Source organism: Lonchura striata, chromosome 5 (genome assembly GCF_046129695.1).
Source record: "Lonchura striata isolate bLonStr1 chromosome 5, bLonStr1.mat, whole genome shotgun sequence".
Classification (NCBI taxonomy): Eukaryota; Metazoa; Chordata; class Aves; order Passeriformes; family Estrildidae; genus Lonchura; species Lonchura striata.
In genome coordinates, this window is record NC_134607.1 from 10,361,122 (window position 1) to 10,379,867 (window position 18,746).

At 39.4% G+C, this 18,746-nt stretch overlaps 1 protein-coding gene across 3 annotated transcripts in view; it reads right to left on the reverse strand.

The window, feature by feature from the left end:
- DUSP16 (dual specificity phosphatase 16) overlaps positions 1 to 18,746 on the reverse strand; it is a 63,361-nt gene that overhangs the window by 43,169 nt on the left and 1,446 nt on the right. The gene's annotated exons all lie outside the window — the stretch shown is intronic.

The window sequence follows — 18,746 nt, forward strand, 5'->3', positions numbered from 1 at the left end:
GTGGTATCTTTTATAAGAAAGGTTAATATGAAGTGATAAGGAGAGGGAGGGCATGAAATCCAGAATGCACAAACCCTTCCTCACATACACTGACATGAAACAGAACCAAACCATGACAGAAAAACAGCAGCCAAGGCTTCCACAACATCTCCACATCCAGCCTGTCCCTCTTCCCAAACAGGAAAAGAAGTCCAAAGCACATCCCGAAGCATGTAATAAATTATGCAGTGAATCATATTCTTATGGAAACTGTCTGGCTGAAGTCACACCACTGGAAATATGTTATAAAAGACAGAAAGAAACCTAAAAGATAGCCTCAAAGAAAGAACACTTTCCCCACCCAAATTCTTGGAGTTAATACCAAGACAAGAAAATCCCAGAGTCATCATGAAGTTACTAGATTTTTGGTAGATTTTTCCCATAAACAAACATTTCCCTGGATTATAAAGTTGTTTATTGCTATTAACTGGCACTTGACCTAGCTTTATATTCACTGGGTTTTTTTTCAAGATTTACGTAAAATTTGTGTTCCTGAAACCTAGCCTGTCTTCTACAAATAAGTCAGTTGAAACTAAAAAAAATCTTCTCCTTACAAACCCTTCTTGCAGCCTGCTTGAATTTACAAAAACGTTTGTATTTTCTGAAAAATGAAACAAACAAAAAATCACCCAACAAAAGCCCTCACAAAAACACCATAGGAAAATTACTTTCCTTTAAAGTGTTTTCGAGGTTATGGAAAAACTTTGACCGTTTCCAGATACAACTTAAAATGTAATGCATTAATCAAAATTCTAGAACTAGGAGTTTCATCCTGCAATGCAATGAGGAGACAGTAACTTTGGTCTTTTAAAGTAAAACAAATTTTCTTCTCCTGGAGTTTCAAGCTGACTTAGGTAGCAGCAACAAAGACAGCAGGTTAAGCATATTTGAGATTAAGCATTTTTGAGAAAAATAGCACGTGAGATTAATCACATTTATCTTTAAAAAGTCATGACAAAAATAGATGTAGTTGATGCATTTGTTACCTGGGGTCATTTTGCTCATTTTTTAAACTTTATTTGAATTGCGAAGAAATGTTAGTTGGAACTGGTTTGTCCCTGAGAATGGTGTATGCAGTTAGGTTCTCCCCAGGAACACTAAGTGGCATGAAAAGATTAACCCTGGTGCTTTGAACCACAGAGTAAAAGGAGCCAGTTCCTACCAATGAACACCAAAAACATTTCAGATGTGTAGACTAAAGTAAGAAATTCTTTCCAGCAAAGACTGCATCCCTGACTGCAACTGCCCTCTCTGATAGGATTCTAGCATGGGTCAAAACGTGCAGGAAGAGAGCTGAGCACACACACAGAAGTGGAGGTCACCAGGAAACGGGGGGTGGGGGGGAAGGGGGAAGGAGAAGGGCTTCTCCCACCCTCTTCAGGCTTCTTCCTCTGCAGTCACGCCACAGGGCTCAAGTCAGAGCAGGAATGCCTGGGGCATGTGCTTCCAAAGGCAAGTAATCCACAACCTGGGAGATGGAAGAGATCAAGCACAAATCCAAATAATTCTTTAGAACATCTATGCTTTAATGTATATTAAACTACCTTAGAAGAGGCAAAATAAATAAAATCTATGACTTACTTCTAGAAGAAAATGTATCTAGGCTACAATGCCTATCCAGGACTAAAGCAGTCTTCCTAAACTTGTTCTCGCCATCAGCTTAAAGCACAGTCTTACCAGGGTTTAGCTTTCTGGCACTCTATTGAAAGCATAACTATGTAAGACGTTACTGAGAACCAGATTTAGGTTTGGCAAGGAGACCACCTGACATCAAAGATATACTTAAGGCCATATCTATGAATTTTTGTGAAAAAGCAAGATACTGAAGGTTCTAGAGGTTTGTTTTTTGGGGATTTTTTTTTTGTTGGGGTTTTTTTTTTTTATGGTTTTGGCAACTAAATTATTCTGATATTCCATGCATGCTTTGGTGCAGGGACAGCATGCAGGGGACATGCTTAAAACCTGAGACTCATGAGCTACCTCTGAGCCAAACCACCAGTGTAGTGCTCAAGCCAGCTTTGATAAAAAGAAGGGTTTATTTGTGCAAGCTCACCTCATGGCACAGCTAGAGAGCTTTCCATACCCAAGCTAAACCTTTCCTCTATGGCAATCCACAGTGTAGGGCAGATGGACTAGACTGAGCATCTCTAGCTGCACTGTCCCAGAGTGCCATGTCCAGAATGATTTATTCAGCAATTGCTGCCTTTATAGTACCAAACACTGCACAAAGCAGAGATCTCTAAGCTTGTGTTATTACTCCTGCTCAGATACACAGAGTAAGAAATAGAAAATAAACTTGCCACCAGCACAAACAGGTTGCGGCAGACAGCAGGAGCTGTGTATGGAATTGAGTGAGAAGTATGCTGGAATAACTGAAGGAGGGGAAAAATACCCTAGTGCTCCAAGAAGATCAACCTAGCCACCATATATCAATCTGTAAAATGTACAGTATTCCCCAGGATACACCTTTGGCTTTAAACAAAGTATGCACTGCTTGGATGGGAAAAGGCAACTTGGCCACACAGAATTCCCATTTCACTGGTACAAATGGATAATGCCTGGGCATGAAGGTCCAAAGTCCTGCTGCACAGTCTAAAGTACAGTATTATCCCATGTGCTAGACTGCCATGGATTTTTGGTGTGTTTGAGGTAAAATTGAAGTCAACAGTGCCTTTCAGCACAGTTCTGTAGAGTCAGGTATCAGCCATCTCCAGCGTGATGATTGCTCACAGTCTCAGCACAGCGTCCTTGTTCTTACACAGCACAATAGGGACGCTCATTACATGAGCACCTTCCTCAGGGCTGTTCCCTCAATCAAGGTGTAATTATTTAACCACAGTCCCATCTCCTTTGCATTCCCGTTAAAGAAAATCTTATGCGAAAAGGTAAGAGCTTGGCTATGAGTCCTTGGCCCAAACATCCTCCTACCAGAACTGTACTGCTTGCCAAGCCCTCACTGTTTTTACTTCAGGAGTTTGCAGCAGACAGACCATGCCAAATTCGACGAACTTTGTCATTAAAAGAAAAAAATTAACAGTAACAAGCACTCTCCATGCTTTGCTAATCTTGTCAAACTGTACAGGCAATTACAGTTAATAAAAGTATTCTTAGGAAGCTTAACAACAATTTTAGAGCCAGAGAAACTCTGCTTCAGGTAGACTGGTATAAAGAAAGCAGCAGGGAAGAAACTATCTCTTGCTGTACCTTTAGCCCCTCTCAAACAAGGAAAGGACTCCCCAGAGAAACTGCCCTACTTCAGTAGGGCAATTTAAGTAGCACAGATCTACCCAGGAACATCAGCTTCTCTTTCTGCCTGCCCAATGAAAATACTCGTGCTACCAGCACCTGAGCTTTTAACCACAGAAAAAGCCTGATCCTTCTCTGCATGTGCTGCTTAAAAACATTTGAGGTCTTTCTTTCAAAAGGAATAAACAGACAAAGTTCACCAGCTCCAAGAAGAACGCGTGAAAAAAAATTCAACCTGTTCCAACTCAACAAAAATAGAGATGTGCAGTAAAATGGCCTCCTGCTCCACTACACTTGGCACCTACTACCACATGTAACACCTACGACTTAAAGCAGTGGCTCCCAGATGGGGCAGTGAATAATCTAGGTAAGTATAGTCATACCCAAAATGTTTTTGGTGAACCACTGATATCAAATGAAAGATTTACTCACTTAGAACTCACGTTTCTTTTTAGGGTTACAGAGAACCAGACTAAGAATTGAAATATGGGTGCCTTCTTTTTGTATTTTTAAGGCATGGTCAAATCCTCCTGAGACCTTTCACAAGCTGTATATCCATCCAGCAAGGCTAAAGGCAATTCCCATGGTACTCCACCACACCCCTGGGTTTTTCAGACATTCAAATCCATTCAGGTCTGCCCCTGAGAAAGCTTTCTAAGGAGCAAGTTCCCTGCCTGAATCCAGCAATTAGATTACCAGCAGTTTCAGACACAGACAAAATTGCAAAATCCACCTCCAAACTACTGATGCCCCAAGCAGGAATGGTGATGCATTCACCATGGCAGAAGCATTTGAAACTCCACATAGAGAGCAGCCTGGAGGTAATAGTGCCAGCAGGTTTGCTGAGATAGGCATCTTTTGATTGTCTAACTACAATTAAGAAAACCTTAAAGTTAAATAATTATGAAGGCGAAGAGCAATACTGGGCCACCTTTTATGATACACAGGTTTCAACTAAACCATAAAGAACAAGAGATTAAGCCTCCTGGAAGATCTGGTAATTTTGTTGCCCTATTTATATTGTCATCATGATCAACTGTGATTTGGTTTTAATTTTTGAATCCAGAGGAGTTATTTAGTCTGATATAAAACTATAAATATAGCTTAATTGTTTGAGGTTGACATCCTCACTAAGAGATAAATAAATCTGTGGTATCATATACAAACAGTTCATTGAACACCTAGCATTCATATTAGCACCCAAAATGACACAGTCAGATCTGAAAGTTCAATCAGAAGACTTGGCCATTTGTTGTAGCTTTGAGTTTTCTAAGAAAACCAACACCCTAAAAATAAATCTCCATTCAACACACACCATGTGGCACTAAGTTCCCAAAATAACACAGCAACAACAGTGGTCAAGGGATTTGTCCTGATAGAGAAGAAACAAGTTTTCATGAAATATTTTAGGGATTGTCAGGAACCATCAGGTGTAAACCAGTCACCTGGACATCTCATCTCAGACTAGGTATCTCAAAATTTAGCTCCGTTAAAACCTCTACAGCAAACCTAATCACACGTTAAGAAACCCAGTACTGCTTGTAATACAGTCTCAAGAGAAAAAACAGACAGGTATTTACACCAGAAGTTACAGAAAAAAATGTGGATTTATTTGTTAAATACTCACTTTGAGAATGTCATCTTGTGCATGTCAACTGTTGGCATCATCAACAAAAATAAATTCTTGCTTTTAACAGAAGTAACTGAAAAGACAGGCAACTTAACATTCATTACACTTTCTCCTGGATTTTAACCACCAAATATTGCAATAAAACAATGACAGAGATTTTACTGATGGCCAGTCTAGAAAAATGCAATACTAGATAATGGTTTCACCTTCAAATCAAGTCAGTGCGTGTTTAAAAAATTTTCAGTACCCTCCTGAAGGAAATCAGCTACCTGCTACAGCCAACAGATTCCCCTTTTTCAGCTTTCTTTTCTTACATTGTTTTATGTAAGGGATTTCTCCCCAGACTTCTACATTGAAGTTAGAGTTCTTCTCATTTTTCCACTTCATACTAAGACACTTCAAACCACACAGAAGGATGAGAAATGCTCACCTAGGCACATGATTTCTTCTCTAGTAGCACAGTAGTGTTTCTTTTTGCCTTAACTATGCTGCTCACACCTACACTGTAACAAATGTAATTTTTCAGACCTGTTCTTTTACCAGATGCATCTTTATTTTCTTCTTGAGCCATAATAAACAACATGAGACCATCATCTCTGTCACACTCCCTTCAAACCATTATTTGCTGAACTGTCTACAAGGACTTTGGCATCAGTACTAAGACTATTTGTGCCGACCAGAACTGCCTAGGTGAACACTTTGCCTCTGAGACCACCAAACACAGCAGTCCATGGTCTGTGACTAGCCTCCTGGGTTCTGTAATAAATATCTTTAATACTGTATGGAAGGGATACTCTAAAATAAGTGTACACTAAGTAAAAATAAGCTGTGTCTTTAGTTTTACATGCTAAACCAAACAAGATTAATACTCCACAAAGAAAATAACCAAGTTATTTACCACTTTGGAGTTTTACCAAGCATTTGATACAACCAAGCTAAAGCTGAGGATTTTAGGATATTTTCATTACAACTTGGTTTTAATAAATGGGTCTCAAGACAGCATTATTTTGCACAAAAAAAAGATGCAAGCTCCAATACCTTTTCTCTACTTTTGGAGTAGAACTTCTTAATTATTCAATTTCACAACAGTGATCAAAACAAGATGAAGAAACAAGTATTTTGATAGCAAGGTCTCTGTGTTCAGCGTTTCATAACAATTTTGTGGCTGCAGAGATGCCGTGTCATTCCAGACAGAGTTTATCTCAAAATGAAAACCTATCCAGAAGGAAACTGAAATGATCACAACTGACACAGAAGCAGAAAGTGCACTCTACTTTTCTACTGTAGCCTAGCCTTCCTTAGTTCCATTCGTGAAATGGCACTGAAGTCAACTGAAGCCTTCTGTACACAAGGAATCATAAATTGCCATGAAAAGTGATGAGGTAATGTCTTTTCCTAGGGGAAAATAAGAACAAACCAACTCCCAAGAGACCATCAGGGGAGGAGGGGAGGAACAACAGGAAGGAGGAAGAAATCACTAAATATCTGGCATCTTTAATTCAGGAAAATATCAGAGCTCTTGCAATTCCCACAAACTAAACAAGGAATCACACAGTTACTATGGAAAAGGGGGAAGGGTCCAACCAATTTTGTTTAGAGAAGGAAGTAAGGGGAACACTGTGCCAAGCACAAGAGGAAATTAATTTGATGGAGAATCTACTTTTCAATTTAGCCATTGAACCACTGCAGGTCATGCCAAGGGACATTTTTTTGTTCTGTGCTTGTTCTTCACTTGGCAATAGGAAATAAGCTTTTCCCCTGCTCTTCACTAAAAGGATCCATATGTTGGAAAGGTAGGTCACTGTTTGCATCTGCTGAATGACAGTGCCCATAAACACAACCAGTTCAGCACATTCCTGGAAGAGCTCCCACCAAAACCCCTGCCATGCTGCTGTGCTTCAGAAACTGTGGTTTAGACACCACTGGTCGGTCCAAAAGATCCTCAATTTGAGAAGGGAGAGAAAATGAAAAGCTGTGTGTTTAGCTCCCTGCTGAGTCTGGAAGTTGTGGAAGGTATACATACAACTTCACAAGGAAAGAGAACAGGAAGCCATGAAAAAAAAAGAGTCATTATGTTGAAATGGTAACATTTTCTTGAGGTTACACAGGCCAAATGAGCATATCCCAGAAAAATGTGAATCAAAGCCTCAGTAAAGAAACAGAAAGTAGTATAAGTGACAGCAGATAGAAAAAAAAAAGAAAAAAAAATTTAGAAGAACAAAAAATACCAGATATAAGAAAAATCCTAAGAGCTTATGCACAAAAATCGAAGAGTGAAATTAAATTTGGTATCAGGAACTAGATAATAACTAAGAAAACAAAAAGAGGTTTCTTTGCAAGGGCCTCTTCCACACAGGGTGCTGGCAAAAGGTAAGTTCCAGATGGATTAAGTCAGGACTGATACAGCAGAAGAAGAGGGGAAAAAAGTTGATTAACTAAGACTAAGGCACCATCTTCCCTACATTTATGAGGGATTAAGTATTTAAGGGTTGAGGAGAAAACAGAAATATGTAATGGTCACTAATGGTCACAAAGCAAGCTATTCCAGCATAGGTACAAAGTGTTTGTAGAAAGTGCTGTACATGACAGAAAAGAAGAAAAGGACAGAAAGATTGCTGAACTTCAGTACCAGAACAAGTTAGTTAAGAGTAGCCACACAGAGCTTCTGGCAGACCTTATGACAGGCATAAAGAAGGATATGGCAAGAAATGAGAGCGGACACAGAACCACCCTTCTCTCCCAGAACCAAAGCCACCATTCAATTTCCTCATGTGTCTTTGAGCATGTCAACTCCATTACTTGAAGGGACTTTATGTAGACTTTCTAGAAAGCTCATTTCAAGTCTATAGCAAAAAGTTAAAAAAAAAAATCTAAATTTTAAGATAAATGTAATATTTACAATCACATGCACCCATTCCCTACCCAAGGAGATGGGAAAAAACCCTCAGTTGAGTGGTAGAGGGGGAAAAAACCCCAAATTTATGTGTCTGTTGATAGTAGCAACACTGGATTAAGCCATTGGGAACTAACCACTTTAGATTTGCACCTGGCTGAAGAGCAGAGCTGTGCTGACATGACGGACAGGCTGCTTCAGTTGACTGGTTTGCCAAACCCACATGCAAATTCGGCACATGTTAGCAAAATGCAGTCTTAATGGTCTGGCAAGGGGAAAAAAAAAAAAATCTCTTCCCTGAATGACAAAAGCCTTCAGCTGGCAAAATGTCACCAGGAACATTATTAGTCCCATCATGCTGTAGGGATGGCAGGTTCACCAGTAGGATGTTCTGGATTCCCATCTGCATAAGACAAGATCATCTGCAACACCATCTCTTCCAGTGTGTACACCATCCCATTACAGCAGTGCCATGCAGCACCAGGAGTTTAGCAGAGCTCCAGCTGAAGCTGCAGAATCCTTTTACTCCAAGCAGGACTCCAAGAACATGGTCCTGGTATCACCATGCTGTTACTTAGAATAAATATAAGGAATACTCAAAACCCCCAAATAATTGAGATCGAAACTATATAAAAATACAGCACTTGTATTAAAAACAAATCAGACACTACCACTTGAAAAGGAGTGGGAGTGCTAAATGGAGCTGTAGGTTTAATCAAACCTTCCCCCAGAGCAGTGGACAGAGATGACACAAGCTATTTAGAAGTGAGAAAACTGACAACTCTGAACACACTGGCACCATATAAGTTAATATGAGAAGGAAGAAGAAAACCAGGGTAAAAAATGAATAGACCTTACTAGTTATCCATTCTCATATCAGAAAAGAGATTTTTCATTTTACCAAATATGATACAATAAAAAAGAAATGTTTTCAAGTAGGAAGATATTTTTATTTCACTTTCCTTTGAAAGATAAGTAATGAATATGCTTGTGATTTCTGATCAGACAGATACACCATAATCTAAAAAATGTACAAAATTTACCTGCCTCCTTCAGATAGCTATCACCACTAAAACTACCTACTACAAGAAAACCATGTAACCAGATTTTCTCAATTCATTATCCCTAGAAAGAGTCTAAGAAGCCTTATCTTCTGCAAGGCTATTTTGTTCTCCTAGCTAATTAATTGCTTTTCTTATAATATAAGCCATCAAAAAACCAAAAAGAAAGTCACATTGAGTGAAAGCTTTATAAGATACAAATTCTAGAGAGAGCATATGGGTGTGTATATATATATATACATATATATATATATATATATATATATACACATACATGTGCACATTCATGTACATGGTTTGTATGTGGGTGTATATATGAAAACACATATACATATATGTCTATATCCTGGCCATGTTTTAGAGCAAAAACATCCTGACAAAATCAAAGCTCTAAACTTGTCAGGTGGCAGAGAGGAGTTTCCAATGGAGCACAAAGCTCTTGGACCCCTGGGAAGTCAAGACAAGTCAACTTGAATGCACAGTGGTAAACAAAGAGTAATCAGCTTAATAGCCTGAATCAATGGCTCCAGTCTTGGCTTCCAGTGGGTAAATCTATGTCATGAATATACTTCTTGCTGCCTCTGCAGAAGACAAGCTTGAGGGGGTACATTCCATGGCAGCTTAAAACAAGTGAAGTCAGGGCTACCAGTGAGCACCCTCCCTCATGCCAGCTCACAAGTTAATCTAGCAAGCTGACTTAAAGAGCTACATCAGTCACAAACCGACTATACAACCAAGTAGAATAAACAAATGCAGCAGTAAACAACAAGCAAAAATTCTTCAGGCATTTCTGGTTCCCAGCTCTGGCTCACTGTGGGATCCTGACAGCCATTAGAAGAGTGAGTTTGAAAAGACAGTGGCTGGGAAATCAAGAAAGGATTTCAGTACCTGCAAGGCTTTGGTGTTACTTGCCCCAGAAATACACTCTGTGTCATCCTCATGAGAGAGAAAGCTCCACTACTTTCTGTAGATCCATGTTAATGTTCTCCAATTCCACTTTTACTGTGACTGAGCCCACTTCTTTTGGACAACAAGGGTAATAGCCAATTGGGCAGAGCACAGAAGAAAGGAAAAGACAGTCTAGAAAGTATTTTACTTCTAAGATTTTGAGAAGGCAGATAATTTGAGGTCTGGCATGGAGCAAACAACAACCTAGAGTCTACAGAGCAAACAGTATGATCTGCTTCAAACCAAACACAAAGAAAATAGGCTACTTGTGAATTTATTCCCTGACTTGGCCTCAAGTGAAGTATGAACAATCATACAAACCATGCAGCTACAGGCAGAGGGACTGGGTCAAGCATCCAGCCATGGTAACCTTTTCTACGTGCACAGCTGGAAAAAGACAGTTTGTCAATAGTCTTTAGCTGCTGTTCTTCTGCTTTGTGTATTTAGGGTAAGGCTCCTTGGGGCACTGACTACTTGTACTTACAAAGCACTCCCACCAATGACACAATTAACATAACCCCAAAATATTAGAAGACAAACAGGAAGGGCCTGGGGGAGATGGCACATTTGTACCTGCAATGTATTTAGAGGATATCAGCCTCTTGTATTCAACATATTCTAGAAGCAAACACAAAATTAGCCAACTTTTTTCTTGAATATAAGTTTCTCTTCTGTCTAGAATAACTCCATACATACCAGATCTTAAAAGAGCCAACAATAAATTACTAACAGCATGAAGAAAAATAGCAACTCACAATAGAAGTATTCAGACAGATCATTTTCCACACTTCTTCTCATCCCCTCAGTTGCACTGAAAGACATGTCTTTACATGGACTTAGGAGCATGCAATAGAAGCTTAAGCCTCTGAACTGTAAAGTTTTCAACATGAAGATATGTCTATAATGAAAAGTTTTGAAATCAACTCATTCTTAACTATTTACAAATCTCTAGTGATAAAGACCAAATACCCAAACCCACACAATGTTATTTTCTCAAAAGCCACCACATAATCTCACCCAACATTTCTATGTTTTAAGGTGTATCTTCAGTTACATGAATTATAAATCAAACAAACTGTTTAACAATTTCCAGAAGATATTTTCTAGATGCACAAGTAGTATTTACTACTATGAACCTATTAGAAATTACGCCTTTCCCTGTACTTCCTACAACTTGTCATTAAGACTTTAATTAGACAGCCTGTCAAAGACTTCTCCTCATAAACACAGGAAATAAGACTTCAGTTATCTACTCCTGCAAGCCTAGCGTTACCAAGCAAAGTGGAATAATCCTATTCTGTTGTCAGATAGAACAGACATTAGAGCTACAATTTCTGTGATTTAAATGAAACATCATTTTCATGTGCAACTAGTGCAGAACTTTTCTTACTTCTTCTTAGAAATACTTTTAGTTTCTGTTGACTCTACCTTCTTCTTTCCTTCTTCTTTTATTTAATGCACATAGGTATATTTTCTCAACATCTGATCAATACCTCTTCTTTCTATTGTGCCCTATCCTTTCTCTCTCTCCAGTTCTGTTCCTTACACACATCCTCCCTTTCCAGTATTTTCACTATGACAGAAGTTGACCTTTATAACATACAGCTTTTGAAACTGGAAAAACTGTTTGAAACTTCTTCTTGACAAAATGATAAGCCTGAGTATTTTTCCATTGTAGTGTAATTTAACTGCATTTTGAGTAAAAGCAGGATCACAGCTCTGTCCACAGACATCAGAAAACAGAACTATGTTTCAAGTTAAACATTTAAACATAAATCAGAACAAAATGTGCAGAATTTGGAATTCAAGGAAGCCCATTTTACTGCTGTTGGAGAAGCTGAAGGACATGGTTACATATTGGTGATTCAATTTCTTTATTGACATTACGTCCCAATGCAGGTGATCTACATAACACCCATCTCACTTCACCTTAAAGAAGGAGTAATTCTATTTTCTGGAACTACTCCAGCTGTGCTTTCATGTATAACAATTGACATTTGAAAGGGAGAGACATTTCAAGGAGGAAGTAAGATTTGTATATACTCATTTTGTGACATAAATTACAAAAATAGGTAAATAAGTAATAAATAGCTAAGTAAGCACAAGGTGTGACTGTACAGAAAAGCAGTACCACAAGCTGAGCCAAATACTAAGCACTCAATAGAAATGCCTAACTTTGGTGGACATAACAAGAAGATTTTTGTAAGTGCACTTAATAATTCAATTAAGATAAGATATATAAAAATGCTGCTACTGGATATCTACTCCAGAACCAGGTTCTAGGTCAGGGAAAAAGCATATTAGATGATGTCTCTTTTTTCTTCAGGCTCTCTAACATCTATCTTGTACTGAAAAGTTTGTTTTCTTTCTTTTCCTTTTTAAACCAAAATTGAACTGGAGATCACATGTCAATACTGAAGTATATATATATATATATATATGCTGAACATGTACACACACAAAAATTTATATGCCCAACATTGCTCCCAAGTTAATTGATGACATAAGTTCTTGTTCTTGGATTTGAAATGCTGAAATACTTAAATCATCAACACAGTCTTACATTTTTTTAAATTATTCATCATGCCATGAAAGCCATTTTTCTGTCAAAGTAGAAAGCCTCTTCAGAGGAAAAGTGGGGAGGAAAATAAAATGGAAAAAAGTGGGAAAACTACCATCAAACAGCTTGGCAACTTTTAAAAATTCCCAAAACAACTCCTCTCTCTAAGCCAGCATATGCTAAGGGTGTCGCTGTATCCAGCTTTTTTCTGTGCCAGCCACTAAGCAGCATATTCAAAGATAAAGTCCCAAAGCCTTCTGAAAGGCCAAGACCTGCACCTTTACTGTGAAGCAGTCCCCTCTTCCCACCCACCCACCTCTCATACTGCATTACCTCCCTATTGCTAACTTAATCAGTAGACAAAGTCAGTAACTGAAAAGAACATTCTGCCTATTTTAATGTTAAATCTTCAAAATCCTCACCATGACTGAATTAGAAAGATTAGATTAGCATTGGTTGAACCCTCAATATCATGTAAGTAAAAGACAAAAATTTGGTGTTAAATAGCAGCTGTATTTTCACTTAGCTATGCAGACATTTCATAGACACTTTGCTGTACTGGCTTATGTCTGGGGGTTTGAATAAAAATAGCTAATGTGCTTGCTTGTTACACCATGCAATGAAGCGCACAAAGCAATTGCCGAGACTGGCTTTGCCCATGAAAGGTAAGGTCATTAATAGCTTGTATTTGCAGAAGGCTGTCAGAGGAACAGCATGCCTGTGCTTCCTCCACAGCTTTCTACAGTTTAGCCACACATGAGGCAGCAGGGACAAAACGCAACACACATTTCCTCATTTCACAACAGATCATACCTACAGAAGAACTGGCAAGTCATGCAAGCCTCAGTTGCAGAAAAAGATTCAAATCCTGTAAATTTGAGGGGGTGGAAAGATGGGTGTCTCTTCATGGAAACATGTTGGGAAAATGTGCAATGACAGTAATAGTTAATCAGTCTTTCACCACTTTCTTTTGCTATCTGGATCAGTATCTTGGAGATTTGAATTTGTACTCCTGTTTTTTTTCATCCCTATTTTTCTTGAAGGAAATTAATTTCTTTCAGTAATATTTAGACAGGAAACAGGCAACAAATGGACTACTCATACAATCATATTTGGGCTGGATAGGCAAATTTTTCAGGCATCTTCAAATAGGTCTACCTGGAAATCCCAGCAGACAGCAAAGTGAGGAAACAGGCTTTTTCACCTGGATGGAAACCACACATGGATCTGTATCTACAGTTATTAAAAGTGTGGCATTCTATCTCTAACATTATGAATTATCTAACAAGCAGAACAGAGAACTGAGAAGCTGACAGCGTGCCCACACTGTATCAGCCATGAGAAGTCAGGGATTTTCAGCAGCTGGACAAGAAAAGAAGGACCAGGATAATCAGATCTATTCAGCTGAAAAACCAAATGCAAGAAAAACCAAACCAAACCAAACCAAACCATACAAAAAAAAAAAAAAAAAAAAAAAAGAGATTTTGAGAAACAAACAAGGTAACAGCAGATAGTACAATTATAAGCAGCTCTCTTAGCTTTATTAGACTTCATTATAAGTCTCCTACTATTCAGGAGAACATGAAGTTTACTAGCTCTTATAAGGATGGTGCTCATCTACCTTCAGCTGCCCCTGCTATCCTGAGACATAGGACTATGAACATACAGACCAGTTGCTGGAGATGACCCTTCTTCAGTAAGGCCTCCCAACACCCACTGTGTAAAAGCTGGAGAGCTTTTACGACACTGAAATAATATGGGAATACCCTGGGAGAAAAGGAAAGAAGGTTCAGGGTCCTCTTGCTAGGAGAAGAGACTTAACATCAATGCAGAACTCCAAGTACACTATGGAAAGAGAGTCTTTCGCAGCCTATCCTCAGTTTGGAGCACAAAACCACAAGGTCTTCTGACAGGTGGAGGGAGCCCTCCTAAAGTGGTGACACCATTTGCCTTCTGCTGATCTGGATTCAGTCTATTGCATATTTTGAAACTTATTAGAATGCAACAACATGTCAACCCAATGCACTAAGATTACTGCTGCAAGCTGCAATAGTTTCTTCTTGCTTAAAAACTGGCAAACATTTATGAATCTTTGTGGAAATCAACCTGAAGCTTATTCGGTTTGCTCCCCAGCTGTTCTTAGTAAAAGGCTTCTACCTAAATTCTGTTCATTTGGAAAGGCACTTCTGAGTAAGGTGGCATTAGAAGAATGACAAGTAACACAAAGTTTCTTCCCTCTCCACCTCTCTTTCCCTCCCAGGTTTCCAGAGTTCAAACAGACTCTCATAAAAGTCAGGGAGAGCAAAGCTGGAAAGCAAGAGGAAACACTGTGTCCCAAGCATGAATTTTCAAGTAGGGAGGTATGAAACCCCAACACCTCAGCACTTGTAACAAAACACCTGTGGGAACTCGATAGGTGATAGGTGGTATACCTATTCCAGGTAGCATTAATTGAATGAGAGGAAAGTAACCCTATGCCTGTTCTTCAGGCTATTTCAATCCACCTCTGACATTAAGGCTTGTTTCAGTGGCAGGATGGCTGAGAGAAGCCCTGTGAAGCATAGCTCAGACTCTTTGCATGTGTTTAGAGGATGGGTGCCTGTCCTGCATGAGGGACTGCACAAACTTAGTGAAACATGCACTGTGGAGAAAGGCATGCCCCTGCAAGGACCATCTTGCAGGTAAAAACCCAAGTTCTGGCATGGGATTTGAGTCTACAAAGTCTGGGATGAATGATTCTTACAGCTAGCAACCAAGAAGCAAAAACAAGATACGGGCTATTAAAAGTGTGGCATTTATATCTCTAACACTATGAACTATTCAGCCTAAACAGAACTATAAAGCCTAAACATGCTTTACTAGGGGTTCAGTAGGAGCAAAATGCAGCACTGAATCAATTTGATCCAGAATAGCGTGGGAGGAGGGAGAGTTCCTTTCCTATTTTGAGAGCAACATCTATGCTACACATGCAGAGCCAAAGCCTTCTAATCCAGCAGGCTGAGTACATACTAGTTATTCAAACTCAAGAACGTGTGCATAAAAGGAATTTCATAAAATTAGTCCCTCCTGTCCTCCTCAGTTTATGCTTTCTGTAAAGTTCTCGTTCCAATGTTGCTACATTACACACTCAGACCCATCTTTTTGCCTCCCACATTGCCTTCAGTAATGTAAAAACATTAGACAAGTAGGCAGGGATATGTAAAAAGAAAGTATCTGTACGACCACTGATCTATCCTTAAGTCAACAGGCTCAATTAATAGACCATTTTAGTAAAGCAAAAATCAAGTGAAGCAGAATGAAAATGGGTAATGCTATTCAGTCTCAATATTAGAAAATGTGTCAATTTTCTGCCAAACGAATGTAATGGAACTTCATATTATTTTAGCAGATCATCACTCTGACTAGTGTGCAGAAAGATCTTATGGAGAAAAAAAAAATATATTTATTCTCAACTAATGAAAGCTTCTGCACATCTCTTTTATACAAACTTTTGTATCTTTATTTACTAAACAAATGACAGAAGTTTATATCTTCAGCTTGAAAGCAAAGAAGAATGCAAATGTATGTGAGGAGGTCCAAGCAAGGAACTGATCCTAGTTTATGAGGAACAGCATGAAAACTCATACAGCACAGGGAAAAATTAGTTCCAAAAATACATTTAGAGAGAAGCTATGTAAATCACTGGCAATATAAGTATCATATTGTAACCAGGAAAGAGAAGAGATAACTAAATTCCCCTCAAAGAAGAACCTTGTTTCAGGAGTTCCTTTGATACCTTCCAGCTTGGGATGGTGAAAGCACAGAAAAGCAGCACCAAGGGAGCTTGTGAATGTTCCCACTGAATCCTGGCAGCCCCACTGGAAACCTCCCATCACTGAAACAACACTCTTTCCCCTCTTTCCTACCTTGCCCAATTATTAATTTTGGTGGTTTTTTTTTCAGCTGTTGGAGCATTTCATAGGGACACAACATGGAAGGCTGCCAGCCTTCCCAGAGCCAGCTCTGAGTAGGACACTCTTAGCTCAGCAGCAGACCACATAGTGCAGCAGAAGGAAACACAGGGCCTTGAACTCATGCCCATCTTGCTCTTGCCCTCCATACACACATCCTACATGCAGGTCTGCTCTGAGCCCTGAGCAAGTAATTTACTGGTGCCCAACACTGACTCCACTGGAGACCATAGTACCTGCCAGCAGGTCCTACCCATGGGCAAACCAAAAACTGCTCAGGATAAAACTAGGCAAATCTAGAAGCTAAGATGCCAAACTTGACCATTAATATCTATTTTTTGCTTCCTTCAGGAGTTACAGGAACTTACAGAGTAACTATAATAGTGACTCGCTATTTGGAGCTGACAAGACAACACTAATGTGAAGATCAGACACGGTGGAGCAGAGAAGTGTTGATACAAGCTGCCCTGTTGCCATGCCTGTCCTCAGACAACAGGAATACTGCAGGAGCACAGGACATGCCAGCCTCTTCCCTTACTCCAGAGGCAGTTTGATCTCCATTGGCTTTAGTATTGGGGTGAAGATACTATTACAATAGTGATAAATTCCTGGGGATAGGGTCCCCCAAGTAACAACTACAAAGCAGCCTGAACTTAGTGTTCACTTCACCTTCTTGCAAATGATCCCCAGTCTTCAGTCAATTAATAGCTTTAGTCTAGAACAACATCCTGTCATATACCATTAGGCCAGCCATCGCCTGTGGCTTTTGATTTGTGCAGAAAGTAGAGGCCATGTATGCAACTGGCAGCCCTAAAGGATAATACACTACCCTTTGTTTATGAGGAGGATACAAATAAACCACAGAAACACTAGCAATACTCATTTGTACTTATCAGAGTTTAAAATATTCTAGAGAAATCTTCCATGTTGCAACACTCATTCTGAAAACCATCTCTAAGGAATTGTAGGGAAAGTGAATGTACCATTTGACACATTAGGGACACGCTTTCTTCCCTATTACCAAGAAAACCAGCTTCTTGAAAATTCTTAAATAATGAAGGATTCAGCATTACACAACCATGCACAAAATACTACAAGATTGCAAGAAGCATTTAGTCACTATCATAACAACAAATCCATAGGGGCAGATTCAGTGGAGTCACAGACCATGTTTCTTTCAAAGGCTGGAAAAAACATGGAAAAGAAACAGGAAGGGATGTGTCAATCCTTCCATACCTCATCCTTTGACAGTATCTACTCTATGCCATCTGGCTATTAAAGACTGTCAGCACTTGAAGAATATCAATGATGCTTTCCTGACTGCTTCTACAGAAAGGAAAAAGAAATAAAAGTCCTAGAAAATTCAGCTGTTATACTACAAAGTGAAAGCTATCATCCTTCTGCCTCCTTTTTCTTTAGGGGAAAAAATACTTCAGCTGTACTTACTGTATTTCTTAGCAAAATTGCATTTTGAGAACCGAATATTGCTGAATCAGTGTGAGGATTATGGCATTGAACTTTAAAAACCCTGGTGATGGAGCAAAGCCCTCACCCTGCACACACCTCTTACTGCCCAACGTGTTGGAACAGAACTCACTTGGGAGATAAATACAGGTAACAGAAATCAACACTTAACTTGTCTATATGACATTTCTTATGAAGGGCGGCCTTACAAAGAGAGCCTGAATGTAGCCCCTGAGAGCTTTGGAAGGCTTATGTGAATCTCTTATCTGATAGGCAGAGGAGCGACTGGCCCATCTCACACCCAGTTGCCAGTGACTCCATATGATTTCACTGCCCCTATGAGCAGCAGCACAGAGCTCCTTGGCAGAGTCGATCTGCCAAGGAAGGTACACAGGCACAAGGCAGATACAACCACTACTCCTCCCACGGGCTGAGGGCTGGCATCCCGCCGGGGTTGGCTTGGGAGACAGCTCCCAGAGAAATCCATTTAACACATTCCTGCACAGCTTCTGCCGATACCGTCCCCATGGTCAAGCCAAGCTAAAAACAAACACCCCTGCCCAGCCAGCTGTCCTTGCTAGAAGAGGAGCATGCATTTTTACAGAAACCAAGATAACTGAGCCCGCTGTCTTCTACAGAAGCTTTTCTGGTGTGATTTTGTTCCATTACATCTGCTTGTGTAGCTAACAGGTATCTTCATACAACATGTTACATTTTTAAATGCTTGGTTTGTTTTTCTGGACCTTCCCATATGTATTAAACCAAAGCATTTTGAAGCTACCATCTGTAGCACAGGAATTGACACATTCTCTGCTGTTTTTAGGTATTTGTTCATTCTAAAAGGGACTTTTAAATTGTCTGTTAAGATTTACTAAAGCACTATTGTATGAAACAAGCACAACAAGTGGAACATACTACAACTCAGATATTTCTTATAGATTCCATCCTCAAAATA